At 43.9% G+C, this 21,922-nt stretch overlaps 1 long non-coding RNA gene across 1 annotated transcript; it reads left to right on the top strand.

The window, feature by feature from the left end:
* Positions 1–1,183: 1,183 nt before the first annotated feature.
* Positions 1,184–18,817, top strand: LOC117526487. Its single transcript, XR_004565304.1, has 3 exons — positions 1,184–1,194; positions 12,424–12,430; positions 18,735–18,817. It is a non-coding gene; the product is annotated as an uncharacterized LOC117526487 (long non-coding RNA).
* Positions 18,818–21,922: the final 3,105 nt, after the last annotated feature.

Genomic DNA, 21,922 nt, shown 5'->3' with positions numbered 1-21,922 from the left:
CAGTCTCTCTGCTGATGCTCACTCGAGCCGCAGACAAAGCACTCCCCACGGACCAGCCTCCTCTGTCTGAATGTGGCCCTGCTCGTGTTCCTAGCATCGTCAGCAGGGGGAGCTGTAGCCACACGGAGCACTGTGGCTGTGGAGCGTGGGGAAGCCGGCTCCCTTTCGGACCCGGGAGGAAGAGGGACGGCTTGTGCCTGACCACGCCCTTCGCCTCGCTCTCGTCGGCGTTCTTCTAACCGATTGTCCAATCGTATAACCAAATCGATAAGCTCAGCCAAATCCCGCGGTTCCTCCTTAGCCACCAGGTGCTCCTTCAGGACCGACGACAGTCCGTTTATGAAGGCGGCGCGGAGCGCAGTCATATTCCAGCCGGATCTCGCAGCCATGATGCGGAAGTCGACTGCATATTCGGCTGCGCTCCGGCGTCCCTGTCTCATTGACAGCAGCACAGTAGACGCGGTTTCGCCTCTGTTAGGGTGATCAAAAACAGTTCTGAGCTCCCTCACAAACCCAGTATAAGAGGCAAGGAGCCGTGAACTTTGTTCCCAAAGTGCTGTAGCCAAAGCGCGTGCCTCACCTCGAAGCAAATTAATCACGTAAGCCACCTTACTGGCGTCAGACGCGTACATCACGGGACGTTGTGCAAAGACGAGCGAACACTGCATAAGAAAGTCCGCGCACGTCTCCACACAACCTCCGTACGGCTCTGGGGGGCTTATGTATGCTTCAGGGGATGGTGGGGGGGTTCGTTGAATGACCAGTGGAATGTCTATATTCGGCACCGGGTCGGCAGGAGGAGGAGCTGCAGCAGCGCCCTGAGCGCGCGCTTCCACCTGCGCGGTGAGAGCCTCCATCCTGCGATTAAGGATGATGTGTTGCTCGGTCATCAGGTCCATCCGAGCGGTAAAGGCGGTGAGGATGTGCTGCAACTCACCAATCACGCCTGCAGCCGACGCCTGTGCACCCTGCTCTTCCATTGGCTGTCCAACAGATGGTTGACGCTCCTCGGGATCCATGACGCTGGCCGAGATATCCTGTTGGAGAAAGTGTAGTGACACGGACCCACAACAGGGGGCGCAAATGAACGGTCAATAGATGAGCCAAAAGGTAACAATTTAATGTTGTGAATGTGCACAACGATTATACAGACAATCACAGAATCTGATAGCAGTCAATACACAAAGGTGATGTGTGGGCAGGCTCGAGGATAGAAGACGTCTGTCCTGAGAAGAGCCGGAACCACACGATTTCCACCGCCACAGAACCCGGTGAATACTGGAGCCGCCAAGTCCTGAATTCCCAGGTGATCACCGTCCCCGACTGTCAGATCTGGTACTGCTGGTGAGGAGCACAAACAGTGAGATGTGGGTGTGTGCACACCCAGTAACAAAACAGTCAGAAGGTGGAAAGTCACCTCCACCTCTAATCACACACTCGTGCAGCTCCTGTTAAACCACTTATCTGGATTGGGTGTGAAGCATAGCCATCGCTGTTCACACCAAACACCAATCCAGCTGATAAGGCACACCACAGGAAAACGGCTGCAAAAGAGTTCAGACTATTATTTAAGTTTAAGTCAGCAGAGAAATTACCTTCACAGGTAGATGATATCTCGGCAGTGAGGTGGAGATGACGTCCGGCTTTTATGGAGTGGATTGATGAAGTGGAGATGGGTGACAGCTGTCATGAGTTGATGAGTGACAGCTGTCAACCCCGGCTGTGTCCATGGCGGCAGCGCCCTCTCGTGCCTGAAGCCCGCACTTCAGGCAGGGCGCCCTCTGGTGGTGGGCCAGCAGTACCTCCTCTTCTGGCGGCCCACACAACATAACCTAGTTAAAGAAACAGAAAAATAACTGGAGAACCACCCCTGTGGATTAGTGGAGTTAAAGAACCAAGGCTAAATTGTAAAATTTTAGGGTTAAACACTCCTGCTGTGATCCAGCCTGTCCAGCAGACAACATTTAGCCAGGCAAACAGTGACTCCTCCCTAACTGACATCCCCCCCCACACACACACAGACATCCATCCCAGCAATGAAGGCGAGCACTAACTCAACCCACATCCTCACCACCATCCCAGAATAAATCATGATATCATTTGGTGTTTGTGTATTTGTGTGGTCTTCTTCCTTGGCTGAGGAAGACACACACAGACACATACACACACACACATATAGGGAGACAGCGAGACAGACAAGGGATCCGGTTTGAATCTGTGTGTGGGAACCACGTTAGGAGAAATCCCTGGCTGATCCAGGCCAAGACACTTTGTTTTGACTCTTTCTCTTCCCATTTTTGGTTTTCATTTTTATTCATAGGGTGATCAGGGTGGAGGGAAGGGTGTGAAGGAAGCAGGGGCGAGTCTGTGTGCATGTGTGCGTCGTGGCTGTAGGTGCAGGCCTCAGACCAGCCAACAATGGCCACAGTGTTGTTTGGGTAGTTGTGTCCAGGACTCTTGGACATTCTTCCCATGTCAGTATAATCGCTACTGGGAGGTAGCTCCATTACGGATTACCATATCATTAATAGTATCCATGACTTTTGTTCAAAGGCGACTTGTGTAATGTTGCCTTGTGGATGACGACTAATCCGCTGAGCTGCAGCTGTAGGAAAGAAGAGGCGTAGATCCCACCATCAGTCTGTCTCACACACGCACACACAGTCTCTGGTCCTCACAAACACGTATCGAGGCATCTCTCCGACCAGGGCCCACGGGGATCAGCCCACTGAAAGACAGATACAAACAACAGTCAAATACAAAGTTCCCCCCAGAGAGAAAAAGAAACATCCATTCTACACTTCCCAACTGATCCGCGCTTAAAGCCAAAAACCAGCCCTGCCCTCCCGCATCTTCCTTGTGCCCGGGTTGGCTCTCGTCCCCCCGCTCTCAGTGCAGCCCTCCTCTCAGATGGTGGGCCAGATTAGGAGCAGAACAATGACAGTTTCAGTGTAAAATGTGCACGTTGTTCATGTCCTTTCTCTCCTCTCCTGTCTTATGATGAACAGAGAAAAGAGAGAGGAATAAACTGCGCTTCCCAAAGATATCTGTGGGTGTCGTCTCCCACAAATGGAAACTTGTTCTGTCTTTCTTTTTGTCTCTCTGTTTGTGTACCTCTGGGCTTTAATATCATCTGCATAACTGGATCAAATTAGACATTTTTCATCAGGTGGACCAGAATATCCAAAATTCAAACTGCATTTCTTCCCTTATGGTCTCTGATAAAGTCCACAACACTTCCAAATTAAGACAAGAGGCACCCATTTTCACCTGCGTTAGGAGAAGTTATAAAAATATTAACATTTTTCTTAAAAAAAAAATGTAGGTAAGCACACCTTTGGAATTAGCAAATCAACACTGTGGTTTTTGGCTAGAAATAAGATACAACACTCACAGACTGCTCATGTGCAGTCTTTTAAAAGTGCTCTATGATAGTTGCTGAAATGCTCAAACTTGTGCTCTTTCGTAAGTGTTGCACATTTTGATTATTTTATTTTTCCTTTCATTGTTTCATGTTTTGTATTGTATTGACTTAGTATAATTAATGGTAGTATTCCATACACTCTAAAGCTGGTTTGCAATCTGTCGATAAACGCAAATAAGAAGAAGTAGTATTTTTATTTCTGTTATTAATTGATAAGTGTTGTTTATTTTCAGACTATGGCTGACGATGTGACCAAAGTTGGTTAAAAAGGTGATTCATGATCATTTATGTTGAAATTGGCAACCATACTACAACCCCAATTCCAATGAAATTGGGACATTGTGTGAAATGTAAATAAAAACAGAATCCAATGATTTGCAAATCCTCTTCAACCTGTATTCAATTGAATACACCACAAAGACAAGATATTTAACGTTCAAACTGATAAACTTTATTGTTTTAGTGGAAATATTTGCTCATTTTGAAATGGATGCCTGCAACACATTTCAAAAAACCTGGGACAGTGGTATATTTACCACTATGTTACATCACCTTTCCTTCTAACAACACTCAATAAGCATTTGGGAACTGAGGATACTAATTGTTAGTGTCATGATTGGGTATAAAAGGAGCATCCTCAAAAGTCTCAGCCGTTCACAAGCAAAGATGGGGTGAGGATCACCACTTTGTGAACAACTGTGTGAAAAAATAGTCCAACAGTTTAAGAACAATGTTTCTCAACATTCAATTGCAAGGAATTTAGGGATTCCATCAGCTACAGTCCATAATATAATCAAAAGATTCAGAGAATCTGAAGAACTTTCTACACATAAGCGGCAAGGCCGAAAACCAACATTGAATGCCCGTGACTTTTGATCCCTCAGGCGGCACTGCATTAAAAACCGACATCATTGTGTAAAGGATCTTACTGTGTGGGCTCAGGAACACTTCAGAAAACCATTGTCAGTTAACACAGTTTGTCACTACATCTACAAGTGCAAGTTAAAACTCTACTATGCAAAGCGAAAGTCATACATCAACAACATCCAGAAACGCCGCCGCCTTCTCTGGGCCTGAGCTCATTTGAAATGGACAGACGCAAAGTGGAAAAGTGTGCTGTGGTCTGATGAGTCCACATTTCAAATTGTTTTTGGAAATCATGGATGTCATGTCCTCTGAGCAAAAGAGGAAAAAGACCATCCAGACTGTTACCAGTGCAAAGTTCAAAAGCCCGCATCTGTGATGGTATGGGGGGGTGTGTTAATGCCCATAGCATGGGCAACTTACACATCTGTGATGGCACCAACAATGCTGAAAGGTACATCCAGGTTTTGGAGCAACACATGCTGTCATCCAAGCAACGTCTTTTTCAGGGACGTACCTGCTTATTTCAGCAAGACAATGTCAAGCCACATTCTGCACCTGTTACAACAGCGTGGCTTTGTAGTAAAAGAATGTGGGTACTAGACTGGTCTGCCTGCAGTCCAGACCTGTCACCCATTGAAAATGTGTGGCCCATTATGAAGCGCAAAATATGACTCCGGACTGTTGAACAACTGACGCGTACTTCAAGCAAGAATGGGAAAGAATTCCACCTACAAAGCTTCAACAATTAGTGTCCTCATTTCCCAAATGCTTATTGAGTGTTGTTAGAAGGAAAGGTGATGTAACACAGTAGTAAACATACCACTGTCCCAACTTTTTTGAAACGTGTTGCAGGCATCCATTTCAAAACAAGCAAATATTTGCACAAAATCAATAAAGTTTATCGGTTTGAATATTAAAAATCTTGTCTTAGTGGTGTATTCAATTGAATATAGGTTGAAGAGGATTTGCAAATCATTGTATTCTGTTTTTATTTACATTTTACACAACGTCCCAACTTCATTGGAATTGGGGTTGTACTTTTAACAAACATAAAGCAGCATTACACTGGTTGAGCAGCATTGCGTGTGTGCTACTGCTTCAAACTGACATCATAATGTGGATGTTCCACCGTCTGTGTTGTGTTGCATCATGCTCTTGGTGTCGGACACGGGTTCCCCACTGTGAAGGTCATGGTGAGGTCACTGGAGATTTGATCGCTTTGCCCCACACCACAGTCTGTGCTGACATACGACCAAATGACCTGCTGTGAAGACTGTAAACAATCTTTTAAGCAATTTGTTTTTCATAACGAGGGACGTTAATGTTATTGTCTCAGTGTTGCTTTCCTCTGAATGTCTTCACTTCTTCAAACATCTTAATTCCACTTTTAAATCAGTTCTAAAATTAGTTTTCACACATGAATCGGAACTTGTTGGACCCCATTAGTGATTCCGCTTGGCCGCACACACTCACACTTGAGATGAAGTCTTCGACAGGCCATTCACCCGCACTGCTGCCAATCTAATCACTGCTTTAGTTCTTTGGCAGGATTGGTTACTCGGCGCGTGACCTCAGAGGGTGACCTGCGCAGCCCTGGCTGCCCCCTCACCGACCCTCCGCTGGCCCTGGACACAGAGGAGCAGCCGTCATCTTTCTGGACAAAAGGCGGTCTATTGGGCAAACATGCTGCAACCGGCCCTCACGAGTCCAGCCAAGCGCACGCGGAGCACATTAGCACCTCTGGGTTTTAGTTGCCTTTTATTTAAGGCTGCGCAAAGACGACTGGGGCGTCCAGTTTATCAGGTGCCTCAGCTGCGACTGCCTGCATCAAACACAGACTTTCAAAGTGCCCAAAGCTTGCCATTTTACTTTTCCAATTCACAGTGTCAGTTTTCATATTCTCCTCATGCCACTGAAGCATTATAAAGATGCCTGGAATAAAGCTTTAAGTTTGTTTGCAGAATGCAGCCTCACAAGCTAAAAGAACACATTTTCTCACCAATTTTTTCACTTGCAGTTTGAGTTCCAGTTTGGCTGCAGATCTTGACTTGGAGATGAAATGTGAAAGAAAAGAGTTAAAAACAACAAACTTACAAGGGCATTTAGAGATACGTTTGCAAAGAGCAAACAATCCTGGAAAGTGGACTTTACAATTCACATTACGGATTTCACATTTCAGGATCTTTTTGCAGCACACACACAAACACACCTCCAAAAACATAAAGGTTAACTGAACTGGTGAGTGTCTGAATTGATCATAGGTGTGTGTGTGTGTGTGTGTGTGTGTGTGTGTGTGTGTGTGTGTGTGTGTGTGTGTGTGTGTGTGTGTGTGTGTGTGTGTGTGTGTGTGTGTGTGTGTGTGTGTGTATATTGGCCCTGCGATAGACGGGTGGCCTGTCCAGGGTGCACCCTGCCTCTCACCCACTCACCCCTAGGATAGGCTCCAGCACCTCCATGACCCTTATTTGGAATAAGCAAGTTCAGAAAATGAATGAATGAACAGCAGGATGCTAATCAGACCCTTCACACGGTTTCACATAGCCAGAAGTTACAGTTCTGTGGTTTCATTTATAACCATTGCACACGCACAAAACAGAACACTACCTCTAACCTTAGTGATATGAAATTTGGGGTTTCACAGGGATCTGTCTTTACTCCCTTTATATAGCACACCTTGGGCATATACTGCAGCGTTTTGGGATTGCCTTTCATTGCTATGCTGATGATACTCAATTGTACATGCCGATAACTGCGTGTAATCTCATTTCCATAAAAACACTAGAGTTTTCAGTGAGAAGCTGGATGTCTAGTAACGTCTTACTTTTAAACTCTGATAAGACTGAAATGATGGTTCTTGGTCCAGCAAGATATCGACATCAATTTGACCAGCTAGTACTTGGCCTGGGTTCGTGTGTCATACATCATATGGACGAGGTGAGGAACCTTGGGGTGATTTTTGATGCTGTGTTGTCCTTTGGCTTTCACATTAGGGGTATTACGTAAGGTGCCTTCCATCTGCAAAATATAGTGAGGATTCATCCCATTCTGTCCATGGCTGATGTAGACATCCTGATCTATGCTTTTGTTTCTTCCATATTGGATTATTGCAGTTTCCTATTTTCAGGGTTACTGCAGTCCAGCATTAGGGGTCTCCAATTGGTTCAGAATGCTGCTGCCAGACTTTTGACATGAAGCAGAAATTTGACCACATTACACCTGTTCTGGCATCTCTTCATTGGCTGTCTCTGTGAGATCAATTTTTAAGGATCTGCTATTAGCCTATAAAATTGTTCATGGACTGGCACCAACCTACCTAGCTGATTTAATTAAACCCTACGTACTGGTCCGGGCTTTGTGCTCACACGATGCAGGCCTACTTTGTGTTCCAAGGGCAAAGAAAAAGTCTGTGGTGCTTGGGACTCCGACGAGGGTGGTCGCATCTCCTCCACTCTCCCTTAGCGTGTTTTGTCTGTGAGGCTGCCAGCCCTGCTCCTCTGGAAAACGGCAAAATGGATCTGATCTAGTGGTCTCTGAATGCAATTGATACTATTTTTTCCACAAGACACTCGGGAGCGGAGGATCCAACCTGTCCTGCCGGGACACATGTGGCGGGTTACGTGATGGACAGCTGGCAGAGGTGGCAAGTCATGTGCCTGTACACATTGTCTGTGGAGGACGTTGAAGATGTTTACTTATTTGGAGCTGTGGTGACTGGGTTTCTGCTGTGTGGAGTGGCCACAGCACTGGTCTACTGGAAAATTAAGAAGGTGGAGGCGGCATTAATCGGCCCGTCCAGGCTGCCCCACATGATTGATTCGATTGAAAGGGCAGTGTCAGCTCAGTCGGCGGGTGTCATCCGCACGTTGGAATCCATCTCGGGGAGAATGGCTGCACTGAAAAACCGCTTTGATCATATGTAAGACCACATCTCTCCTCTATTCAGATGTATTGGGCGCCACTCTGAAGTTTCAGACTGTGGAATCTGCCAGGTGTCTGTTAATCTGGATATCTATTTGGTTTCCAAACACCAGCTGTCTTTCAAGGCCGCTGGGATAAAATCCTCCCCCCGAGGAACACTCCTGATAGCCTCGCTCCTCGTCTCCCCCCCCTTCCTCCCTCCCTTCCCAGTCCTGGGATGTTGACTGTGGGACCTTGAGACATTTCTTTCCTTAGTACTATTTAAGGAACTTTATTTGTCATGCCAACTCACATTTACATGTTAATGGTACGAAATTAGTATTCAGGTCCCGGTTATTTTTAAAAATCCATCTAAAAACTATAGATATAAATGTAAGCTATTAAAATAAAATAAAAGCAGAAATTAGCTATGTTTAATACCAAATATAAGTGTGAACAGCTAGTAGACTACAATATTGCACTGGGAATTAAGTGAAAACCAACATTGCATGTATATTGCACAGGGGAGATTACTGCACATAAGCAATTAAAGTATTTTTAGTGCAGTCCGTATGTGATGGTGTAAGTTCTGTGGAGCACAACAATCTGACAGCCTCAGGGAAGAAGCTGTTTCTGAGCCTGTTAGTTCTACTCTGAATGCTCCTGAGCCACCTGCCTGGGGGGAGGGGCTGATACAGACTGTGTGAGGGATGGAAGGAGTCCCTCAGAATGCAGAGAGCCCTTCCCCTGCACCATGATGAGTAGAGATCTGAGATGGTGTGAAGGCTGCTCCCTACAGTCCTCTGTGCAGCCTTTACCACCCTCTGCAGAGCTCCCCTCTCAGTAGCCGTGCAGGTGCCGTCCCACACAGTGATGCAGGTGCAGAGGATGCTTTCCACTGCACAATGATAGAAGCCCCTCAGAATGGAGTTCCCAAGTCCAGCTCTCTACAGCTTCCTGAGGAAGTAGAGGCACTGGTGGGCCTTCCTGATCAAACGGGAGGTGTTGGCACCCCAGATGAGGTCACTGGATATATGCACACCTAGGTACCTGAAGCTGGAGACCACTTCCACAGCTGCTCCTCTGATGTGCAGGGAGGGGGAGGGCACTTGTTCCTCCTAAAATCCACCACCATTTCCTTGGTCTTCTTCATGTTGATGCAGAGATTGTTATCTCTGTACCACTGCACCACATGTTCCACCTCCTCTCTGTATATGGACTCATCATTGTCCTTGATGCATCCCATTACTGCTGTGTCATCCACAAACTTCACTATATGACAGCTGGCATGTCTCTCTGAGCAGTCCTATGTTAGCAGAGTGAACAGGAGGAGCTCACCACACAGCCCTGGGGCGAGCTAAGTGCTGAGGGTGATGGAAGAGGAGATGGTGTTGTGGATCCTTACAGTCTGTGGTCGGTTGGTCAGGAAGTCCAGGACCCAGTTGCCCAGTGTGGAGCTCAGACCAAGGGCGGAGAGCTTCTGCACCAGGGTTTATGGGATGATGGTATTAAAGGCGGAGGAAAAGTCCAGGAAGAGCAGGCAGATGTATGAGTTCTTTACACAAACTCGTAGCTTAAAGCAGATAACCCGTAAGTTGGAGAGGAAATGGCGTCTCACTAATTTAGAAGATCTTCACTTAGCCTGGAAAAAGAGTCTGTTGCTCTATAAAAAAAGCCCTCCGTAAAGCTAGGACATCTTTCTACTCATCACTAATTGAAGAAAATAAGAACAACCCCAGGTTTCTTTTCAGCACTGTAGCCAGGCTGACAAGAGTCAGAGCTCTATTGAGCTGAGTATTCCATTAACTTTAACTAGTAATGACTTCATGACTTTCTTTGCTAACAAAATTTTAACTATTAGAGAAAAAATTACTCATAACCATCCCAAAGATGTATCGTTATCTTTGGCTGCTTTCAGTGATGCCGGTATTTGGTTAGACTCTTTCTCTCCGATTGTTCTGTCTGAGTTATTTTCATTAGTTACTTCATCCAAACCATCAACATGTTTATTAGACCCCATTCCTACCAGGCTGCTCAAGGAAGCCCTACCATTATTTAATGCTTCGATCTTAAATATGATCAATCTATCTTTGTTAGTTGGCTATGTACCACAGGCTTTTAAGGTGGCAGTAATTAAACCATTACTTAAAAAGCCATCACTTGACCCAGCTGTCTTAGCTAATTATAGGCCAATCTCCAACCTTCCTTTTCTCTCAAAAATTCTTGAAAGGGTAGTTGTAAAACAGCTAACTGATCATCTGCAGAGGAATGGTCTATTTGAAGAGTTTCAGTCAGGTTTTAGAATTCATCATAGTACAGAAACAGCATTAGTGAAGGTTACAAATGATCTTCTTATGGCCTCGGACAGTGGACTCATCTCTGTGCTTGTTCTGTTAGACCTCAGTGCTGCTTTTGATACTGTTGACCATAAAATTTTATTACAGAGATTAGAACATGCCATAGGTATTAAAGGCACTGCGCTGCGGTGGTTTGAATCATATTTGTCTAATAGATTACAATTTGTTCATGTAAATGGGGAATCTTCTTCACAGACTAAAGTTAATTATGGAGTTCCACAAGGTTCTGTGCTAGGACCAATTTTATTCACTTTATACATGCTTCCCTTAGGCAGTATTATTAGACGGTATTGTTTAAATTTTCATTGTTACGCAGATGATACCCAGCTTTATCTATCCATGAAGCCAGAGGACACACACCAATTAGCTAAACTGCAGGATTGTCTTACAGACATAAAGACATGGATGACCTCTAATTTCCTGCTTTTAAACTCAGATAAAACTGAAGTTATTGTACTTGGCCCCACAAATCTTAGAAACATGGTGTCTAATCAGATCCTTACTCTGGATGGCATTACCCTGACCTCTAGTAATACTGTGAGAAATCTTGGAGTCATTTTTGATCAGGATATGTCATTCAAAGCGCATATTAATCAAATATGTAGGACTGCTTTTTTGCATTTACGCAATATCTCTAAAATTAGAAAGGTCTTGTCTCAGAGTGATGCTGAAAAACTAATTCATGCATTTATTTCCTCTAGGCTGGACTATTGTAATTCATTATTATCAGGTTGTCCTAAAAGTTCCCTGAAAAGCCTTCAGTTAATTCAAAATGCTCCAGCTAGAGTACTAACGGGGACTAGAAGGAGAGAGCATATCTCACCCATATTGGCCTCTCTTCATTGGCTTCCTGTTAACTCTAGAATAGAATTTAAAATTCTTCTTCTTACTTATAAGGTTTTGAGTAATCAGGTCCCATCTTATCTTAGGGACCTCGTAGTACCATATCACCCCAATAGAGCGCTTCGCTCTCAGACTGCAGGCTTACTTGTAGTTCCTAGGGTTTGTAAGAGTAGAATGGGAGGCAGAGCCTTCAGCTTTCAGGCTCCTCTCCTGTGGAACCAGCTCCCAATTCAGATCAGGGAGACAGACACCCTCTCTACTTTTAAGATTAGCCTTAAAACTTTCCTTTTTGCTAAAGCTTATAGTTAGGGCTGGATCAGGTGACCCTGAACCATCCCTTAGTTATGCTGCTATAGACGTAGACTGCTGGGAGGTTCCCACGATGCACTGTTTCTTTCTCTTTTGCTCTGTATGCACCACTCTGCATTTAATCATTAGTGATTGATCTCTGCTCCCCTCCACAGCATGTATTTTTCCTGGTTCTCTCCCTCAGCCCCAACCAGTCCCAGCAGAAGACTGCCCCTCCCTGAGCCTGGTTCTGCTGGAGGTTTCTTCCTGTTAAAAGGGAGTTTTTCCTTCCCACTGTAGCCAAGTGCTTGCTCACAGGGGGTCGGTCGTTTTGACCGTTGGGGTTTTACATAATTATTGTATGGCCTTGCCTTACAATATAAGGCGCCTTGGGGCAACTGTTTGTTGTGATTTGGCGCTATATAAAAAAAAAATTGATTGATTGATTGATTGCTCTCCAATGGGTGAGGGCTGTGTGAATAACCAATGAGATGGCATCATTAGTGGAGTAGTTCCTTTTGTAGGCATACTGGTGGGGGTCTACAGTGACGTTGATGGAGTCTTTGATGTGGGTCATGACCAGCCTCTTGAAGCACTTCATAACTACCAGGGTTAGAGCTATAGGCCGGTAGTCATTCAGGCCTCTCACTGTGGAGCACATGGGGACGGGGACAATTGTGGCAGTCTTTCAGCTGGGGACGGATGCCAGAGTCTGCGATGTGTCAAAGATGTCTGTCAGCACCTCAGACAGCTGGTATGCGCAGTCTTTCAGTACCCGCCCTGGAATGTTGTCTGGAAAGGGGCTTGCAGCTTTCCGGGGGTTAATCTTCTGGAGGGTCTTCCTTACATCTGCTGCAGTCACACTGAGGGGTGTGTCACCAGGAAGTGGTGTGAGTCTGGTGCTGGGGGGAGCATGTCCCGGTCCTCGAAGCGGGCGAAGAACCTGTTGAGTGCGTTTGGCAGAGAGGGGTCCCTTGGGCATTGTGCATCCCTGATGTTGTAATCCGTGATGCACTTTATGCCCTGCCACATGCGCCGGGGGTTGTTGGTGGTAAAGTGATCCTGGATTTTCTGGGTGTATGTGGCCTTGGCCCTCAAGATGCTGGCCTTCAGCTCTTTTCTTGCCACTGTGAGCACTGATGCCTCACCTGCCCTGAACACAGTGTCCCTAGCTTTCAGCAGAGCTCTCATCTCAGCATTCAGCCAGGGTTTCTGGTTTGGGTAGCAGCTTACTGTCCTGGTGGAAGTGACATCATCAGTGCATTTGGAGATGGAGCTGAGGACGGAGGAGGTGTATTCCTCCAGGTCCACCTCTCCCTCACACATAGCTGCCTCCCTGAAGACCTGCCAGTCTGTGCATGCATGCAAACAGTCCTGGAGCACAGAGGCTGCATCTTTGGGCCACACGGTGACTGCCCTCTTTATTGGCCTGGTCCGCCTCAGCAGCGGGCGATACGCTGGCACCAGCAGGATGGAGATGTGGTCAGAGAAGCCAAGATGGGGGCAGGGGAGAGCTCTGTATGCTCCACCAATGTTTGTGTACACACAGTCCAAAGTGTTGTCTCCCCGTGTGGGAAAGGTGACATGCTGATAAAAACTGGGCAGAGTGTCCGTCAGTTTCACGTGATTAACATCCCCTGCAACCACGTAAAACACTTCCGGGTGCTTTGTTTGCAGCGAGCTAATGATGTCATTTAGCTCCTTCAGCGCATCGCTGGTGTTAGCACCCAAATGGGATGTAAATGATGATGACGAACACTGCACAGAACTAACGAGGAAAATATTGAGGTCTGCACCACACACTCATGATTTGTCTAGCCTCAAAGCAATAGCTTTTAACCAGCCCACAATTTGTACATCAACCTTCTTTAATGTACACACACAGTCCTCCTTCCCATGTTGTGGTCGCAGTCCGCTCGGAAAAGCTGCAGTCCGTCGATCTGGAAGGCTGTGTCTGGCATGTTATTATTAAGCCAGGTCTCCGTGAGACAAAGAATGGCACAGTTCCTCATCTCTGTGGAAGCACTCAGCCTCAGACGTAAGTCCAGTTTGTTATCCAGCAAGTGGACGTTGACCAAAAGAGAGTTGGAATCGCCAGCAGGCCGCCGATAATATGGTTAGCATATTGTTTTAGCATCCTTTTTAATTCTTTTAATTTTTACTCCTTTATTGTGTTTTTTATCTTTTAATTGTGCTTTTTAATTTTTGTTTTTTAAATCCATTTTAAACTGTTTTTGAGTTGTTTTGTGTGAAGTGCTATGGAGCGACGCTGTCGTGAGTTGGTGCTTTATAAATTGAATAAATTGAAATTGAACCTAAAAGATGCACGTGACAATTTTAATACATGTATCTATAAAGCACTGAAGCATCTGTGTGTGTGTGTGTGTGTGTGTGTGTGTGTGTGTGTGTGTGTGTGTGTGTGTGTGTGTGTGTGTGTGTGTGTGTGTGTGTGTGTGTGTGTGTGTGTGTGTGTGTGTGTGTGTGTGTGTGTGTGTGGCTCACATATCTCTCTGACTGTTTGTCAGGTCGACCTACGTTTTCGAATATGATGTGCATCCTTTATTATGAAAATATTTGACATTAATTTTCAGAACCTTTATTTTGATTAACATTGTAACATTCATACTTCCAAGATGACGGCTCACTGACATTACTGGTAGCAAAGTCAACCAACATTAGATAGTTCATGTTGCTTGCACCATTTCACAATAAAACGTTTAATGCCAGCATCTAAACAAATACTTCTACTGTGAAAGGCATGCTGCCAGTGTTCCTTGCAACTGAGTTTAACTTGACAACACTGAGGAGACGTGCTAAAATCCTTTTTTTGATAACATCAACAAATTTCCCACAATTTGTGCAACGTTTCAGTAAGTACATAAGCTGAATAAAATCTTATATTTGCTGTGAGTTCAACTTTAAATAAATTGTGTTCTGGAAGTGTACTGAGGATTTGCTGTTTCAAATATTCTAAATGTTCTGTTTAATTTTGTCTGACTCTCTTCCAATAACCTGTTTAATAGGAATCCTTTTGTTTTCATATAATTCATAATAAAACAGATTAAAAAAATATGAAATACTATATTCAAATAATAATATAATATAACAAAGTCCACCTCTTTGTACATCCCACCTTCAAACACAGCCTCATACGACCATCCATGAGAAATCTATGGGCACTGCACTAGTACGTTGTGATTTATGAAAACAAATTTGATGGCAAAATGTTTGCATATCCATGTGTTTAACGTGAGATCGACCTGCTGTTTAGCTGAACTGAGTAGGTCTCACCATTTTGTTGGTGGGGATAGAGTGTGTGTATGTCGAACTTACTGCCAGTTCCTCTTGTCATCACCATGACCAGCTCTCTCTGTCTGGCCACACTCCTCAGCATCTACTTCAGTCCAGCAGCCAGGCCGCACTCCACTTAGACAGCTTGGGTTTTTTTGAAAAGATGTAAAACAGGTGCAAAAAAAAAAATCAATTATGTTGCACATAAATCTCAGTGTCTTCCTCTCAGAATGTTGCACCTGCGTCCTCAGTATCCTCCACATTATAGCATTCTACCATCTGTCCACAACAAATCACATTCTTCCATCCCACTCACTCTCACACGGGTGTGAATAATATAGGCTGGTGAGTCAGACTATCACACCCCACACCAAATGTTTCATCAGCACTGACCTTCCTGTCAACCTGTCTAAACCCACCCAATGCTACAGTTCAATAACCCAAATTAATGCACACCCATAACATGAGCATGACTGGATTATTCCCATCACTGACAGAAATTGTTTCCCTGCTGCATATTTAGATTAAAAATGGACCCATATTATTGTTTCTCAAATTTTATCATTACATTGATCATTTGTGGTTGAATGAAGGCATGTAGAGGGCCGGATATGAGGCAAATGAACATGCACACAATTCAGAGTAGTGTGTAAGATTATTTTGCTTGCAGATGTGTGTATAAGTCTGATTTTTTATACACCATTTATGCCTTTTGTTTCCATGTATACCTTTAGTACACTGAAAAAAGAGAATAATTGAACCAACTTTTAAAAAAGCATTATAATTGGTAAAACCTGAATGAATTAAGTTGTTTCCACTTATGTTCGTAAGTACAAACCTCTTAAACCCAAAGTCCCCAAATTTGGGGACTTGCCCTGTTTTGGACCATCTGAACACTCATAACTAACCAATGCTGACACCAACAACAAAATGTCAAGCAAAGTCTCCTCTACAAAAGTATCCACTTCAATCACATATGAACTAATCACAGCTAAAATGCCAAGCAAATAAAGACATATATCAAAATTCATTTTTTGGGGAAAAACCTAATTTACCCCTCCCAAGTATTATTTACTTTCAATTTTTTTGCATCCACAACATCCCCTAGGACCTGTCTTTTAGCTGATTCAAACATTTGCACTCTTAGAAATGAAACATACACTTTTAGGCATAAAATTGTTGTTTGGGCCGCTGAAGAGGAGGTACTGCTGGCCCACCACCACAAGATGGCGCCCTGCTTGAAGTGCGGGCTTCAAGCACGAGAGGGCGTCGGCTTTGCTGGAGGTGACAGCTGTCATCAATCAACACAAGCTGTCACCCATCACCACCACTACAAAGACCGGACTGCAACTCCACCTCCTCGCCGAGAAATCAACTACCATTCAGGTAAATTCTCTGCTGACACATACGTTGTGTAATAATCTGAACTTCTGTTGCAGCTGTTTTCCTGGAGTGTTGCCTTATCTGGAGGATTGGCGTTTGGTGTGACAGCGACGGCTTCGCCTCACACCCCAACTCAGATAAGTGGTTGACCAGGAGCTGCACGAGTGTGTGTGATTGGAGGTGGCGTTTTTCCCTCCTTTACTTAAGACAGACTGTGGATTACTGAGTGTGCGAACTCACACTCATCTGGACTGTCTCTGTTCTCTGCCAGCAGTACCGGGTCTGACTGCTGAAGACAGCGGCCACCTGGGGCGCAGGGTTTGGCGGCTCCGGTGTTCTTCAGCTCCGTTGGTGGTGGAAGCTGTGTGGGGATCCAGCTCTTCTCTCTCCAGGCGTCTATCGTCGAGCCTGCCCACACGTCACCTGGTGTATGATTGACAGTCACCATATTGTTATTGTCTGTACGTTGTTGTGCGATTCACAACATTAAATTACTTTTTGGCTTATCCATTGTCCGTTCATTAACGCCCCCTGTTGTGGGTCCGTGCCACGTCACTTTCACAACAAAAATGTTGAATTTAATTAAGGTAACTTTTTCCACATAACATTAAGTGCAAAACATTATCATTGACATTAACTAAATCAAATGAAACATTATTAATTAAATCCCAATATTGTGTTGCACTTAATTGACAGTTATGTAGAAAAAGTTACCTTAACTTTATCAATTAAATTCAACATTTTATTTCTTAGTGTGCATTTTTGACCTTGTACAAGCTGAGAAATAAATCATAATGTATGGGTATGTGATTTTGGTGAAATAGGCTCTAGGGCTTAAGGGGTTATGTTCATACAACTTAATACAACTAATGCCTGATTAACATCACTTTGAGCAGATGGAATCAGTTAATCAGTGATGTCACCTGTTGGAGCGCGTGGTTGCAAAGAAAACGTGCACCCTCTTTGCCCTTTCTGGAACGACTTGAATACCCTTGCCATAGACTGTACAGTACATTTGGCAAACCACCTGTGATCTCACCCATAGTTTTTTTTTTTTTTTTTTTTTTTTTTTTTTTTTTTTTTTTTTTTATAGAAACCCATTTTGCAGCCCAAAAATTGCAGCTCTGGGTGTCACCATGTTGTCAGTGCTTATGCTGTCTACATCATGACTAACCCATATTTGGATAAAGTGGAGCCTGATCGAAAACCTGTGTGGGACAAATGAAGTCCAAACATGCCTGCCATCTTAAAAGTTATGACAAGCTAAGATACTATGTTAACCTCTGTTTGGGTTGTCAAACCATATTTAGTGGACTGACCAGTAGTTCTCATACTGGTTTGCTTTAGTGTGGGCATTAAAAATTCTGAACTACTTATTTCTTCAGTAATTGTAGATTAACTGGACTTAACATCATAAAGCTATCAAGAACTGCTAAAAGTCCTAATGCAGTTAACATCCAAAATTAAATCAAACAATAGTTTCAGTTGACACAAATACTGCAGCACAAACATGTTAAATAACATGCTAGGTGAATTAGTAAGTAATAAGTAAAATTTATTTGTATAGTGCCTTTCAAGACAAAATCACAAAGAGCTTTACAGTGAAAAAATAAAATAGAAACACAGAAATTTAAAACAGTAACAAAACTACTTAAAAGCAAGCAGAGTCCACAGAACGTAGACAGAGTGGCAGTGCATTCCACAGTTTGGGAGCCATAACCTCAAAAGCACAGTCTCCTTTGGTCTTCAGTCTTGACCCAGGTACAACCAACAGGTTCTGGACCTCAGAGACATGCTTGTTGCATAAGGGTACAAGAGTTCACTGATATAGAGTGGCATTTGACCATACAGAGCTCTAATAGTCAGCACCAATATTTTAAACTGTAGTCTGAACTGAATAGGGAGCGAATGCAAAGAGGACAGAATGGGTGTTCCGTGAGACCTTGTAAGAAGCCTTGCAGCCGCATTCTAGACCATTTGTAAGCAATGTAGAGAAGACTTACTGAGGCTAGGGAACCACGAATGACAAGATGTGATGAAATAAAAGCATCGATCATTTCCAGCTCAGCTTGAGACACAATTGTTTCTAAGGTGGGCAATGACCCATCAATGGAAGAAGCAAGATTGCACAAGATGGGTAACGTGTGTCAAACTGAGAGCCTGGTCAAATGTAACACCCAGATTTCTGATACATTATAATATTTCTGAGTGAACAGAAGAAGACAGAGAGCCATGGTTCGTAACCACTGAGGGAACAAACTCATCAGGGGTATTAACAAGAATTTAAATTTTTGCCATCCAGATTTGTTTTTTTTGTTTGTTTATGACATTAGTGCAGGTTTGAAGGATGGATAACTTAAGTAACATTTTGTGAGGTAAAGGAGTATGTCATCTGCATAACAATGATATGAGACATCATCAAAAGAGCTCAAGATGTGTCCAAGTGGGAGAAAATACAGTGCAAATAAAATAGATGACTTGTGTGAATTAACCACACAACAAGCCACATTATGACATATTTGTAATAAAATACTCAAAAGTCATCTGCAACAGCTAGCAACCACAGCTATATGACCTCTATCCTGAGTGGCCAAGGCTCTGAGTTGGAGCACGGGCTAACTGTCATTCAAAGTTATGCATACCTTTGTGGCTTAAAATGTCTTATACTAAGAAGTTGGAAAGAAATTCACACCACCCTCCTCCCTTCCCAGCCTTCCCTGTACAGTTGCCATGGAAGGGAAAACTATACATTGAGACCAAAGGTGTTTTTGTACCAGGTTTGAAACATGTTCCTTATCACAAGAGAAGGCAAGAGAGCAAAAAAATGTGAGGTGAAACCATATCCTGACAGTTCATGGCATAATGCAATCTACAACTTCACCACTAGATGACACTAGATCCTATACACTGTAGCTTTAAATATGGAATGCAGCATTTGGTAAACATCTCTGTTGGAGTTCAACTTTAACATATTCAACTAAATATGAATAATTTATTGATGTTGTCCGTGAATGGGTGAAACCTCAAACAAAAAGACCTCAAATCATAAAATGTGACATTCTACTGGAAGTGTCATGTGAAATTACTCACATGCTATGGTATTTGTCACCCCTTTTAGAAATGCTCACAGGAACTGGGGATGCATAGCACTCTTTGTCTAACTACCATGAAAAATTATTTGATTTATCTCGAGAATTTCCGATGTCACACTGTCTGCGTGTGTGACAAAAGTCCCCGTTGTTGCGACACACACAATAAGTAAATCCACCCTCATGAAACTTGCAGGACCCAACGTGCTTTTTCAACCTTTTGTACCCTAAAACAATAACGAACAGAGAGCCGCACTTTCTCTTGGCAAATGATGCCTTAATTGTCCAAGTTAACAAGCTTGCTTTTTTTCTTTTTTCTTCCCATGAATAACAAAGAGTTTAGCCCAATTTTGCTCCCTTTTAACTTTTTGAGAGAGAAGCCAGCTCTTGTCTACAGGCTGCTGCACGCCTGTAGGGCTGTTCCCATGCTGCATCTGTTCTTTGACTCCATGTTTCTCAGATCAGTGGAAGAGAAGGCACACACAAGATGAACTTTTTATTTCTTAAAAGTTACAGAAAAAGAAGAAGCAGCCAGAGGGCATGGCGCACTGCTGGTGCACGGTTGGAGATTCTGTACAGGTTTCATTATGTTTTCATTTATTTCAGAGATATCTTTGACCCTTCCCTTGTCTCCTTCGTCTAAAACACTGCCTCTTTTATCGCTCTATTCATTTTTTGGCTCACATATCTGAGTTCTAAATAGAAGTGGTGTTGAATAGCACATCTCCATGGATTTGCATAATCTGACGGTATTTGGGTTGGATTGCTAGTGAGCACATCGCGGGTTGTGCCAAGAGCAGAAAGGTGAAGCCTTCATCCCTCGGCAGCGGGGCGGGGGGGCAACAATGAAACAGTCTCATGCAAAGAAACAAAAAACAGTTACATTTTATAGTTTTAAAGTCGGACCTCGCCCCATTTTGTCAAACCCGTTCGATCTCAGCACGTGTGTGTAGGTGGAAAACACATCCTCAATGGGCCTATTTGTAACGTTATGCGCAGTGTGTTGGTACACGGATGTGCGCTCACAAGACTCGTTCCGAGACAACAAAAGGTATTTTCTTTTTTGTTGTTTGTCTTTAAACTGCATTCATGTGTTCTCCAGTCTTACAGTGCCCGCCATTCTTCAGACATCTCTGGTGCCAAGGCAGTAGGATAGCTGCCGCTTTCTGATGGGAAACTGTTGCTCGTGTGCTGGTTTGGCTGCCAAGTTTTGGCATTATTAGTGAAGAGGGTAGGGGTGAGGGGTAAAGAGAAAGGGGGCCCTTAAACCCTGTGAGATAGTGGTATCTGTTGTGGGAATCACTTTCCCTCCCTCTCTGTGTTTCTCTCACTTTCTGCAACCCCCCCCCCCCCCCCCCCCAACCCCCCATGTCTGTGTCTTTTCATGCAGTGGATCAGACGACCATCCTGAGGTGAGCCGGCAGAAATCCGATGCCTTTGGGGCACTTTGATTACCGACCAGGACTGACTGTTAGATTTCTCACAGCTTATGTCCTTCTTTGGAGCTTATGTCCTTCTTTGGGTTTATTCCTAAACTCATGTGTTTCCCCAACAACTATAACACCCCCCCCCCCCCCCATCACCCCACCCAAACACACACACAGACAACCCATATGTACTTTGAAGAACTTAGTTTGCTGCCTTCTTGATTGCAGCTGCACAGATCCCAACAGGAATGTCGGCTCCTATATTATTACACCATGTATGTACGTGTGTACGAGATGTGGGCGGATCGATCCTAATATCGATAATATCGATACCAATGCTGGTATTAATATTGAATGATCCTCGTGTAAAAAGATCGATACTCAAGCTTTTTTTCTCTCCACACGCACTGACTGCTGCGCACACAGATCCATCAAAGTCTACTCTCTGTCTGTAAGAGCAGCGCTGCACTGTGTCACACAACACAGAGCAGCGCACCCTTATATTGTGGTTTGTCAGCCCTCTACTTCAGGAGATTTTGTTTTAAGTTGTGTTGAGTGATATTTTTTAAACAAAACTGTTTTGTGATAATAAAGTATTTTGTTGTCAAGTACAATGTTTGGTGAAATTCTATCCTAGGTCTTTTGAATCTATGAAGCTTAAATATGAAAAAGTATTGGTATCGGTATTGATAGCGGCGATACTGGGCCTGTATTTACTTGGTATCGGATCAATACCAAAATTCCCGGTATCGCCCACCTCTAGTGTGTACATGTTGTGTGTGTTATTTAATATGGATTATATTACATTGAAAACAATGAAGCACAACTTAAATATAACTTATTAACAATTTTCTTTGGTCTCTAAATGAGAAACCTAAGAAAATTATACTCTTTTTACACATTCTGATCATGTCAACCTATGCATGTATTTGAATCATGTTGTGTGGGCCGCTGAAGAGGAGGTACTGCTGGCCCACCACCACCAGATGGCGCCCTGCTTGGAGTGCGGGCTCCAAGCACGAGAGGGCGTCTGAGCCGCTGGACTGACAGCTGTCA

The sequence above is a fragment of the Thalassophryne amazonica genome, chromosome 15 (assembly GCF_902500255.1).
Source record: "Thalassophryne amazonica chromosome 15, fThaAma1.1, whole genome shotgun sequence".
Classification (NCBI taxonomy): Eukaryota; Metazoa; Chordata; class Actinopteri; order Batrachoidiformes; family Batrachoididae; genus Thalassophryne; species Thalassophryne amazonica.
Note: the sequence above shows the minus strand (reverse complement) of the source record. Positions and strands in the feature narration are given on the sequence as shown.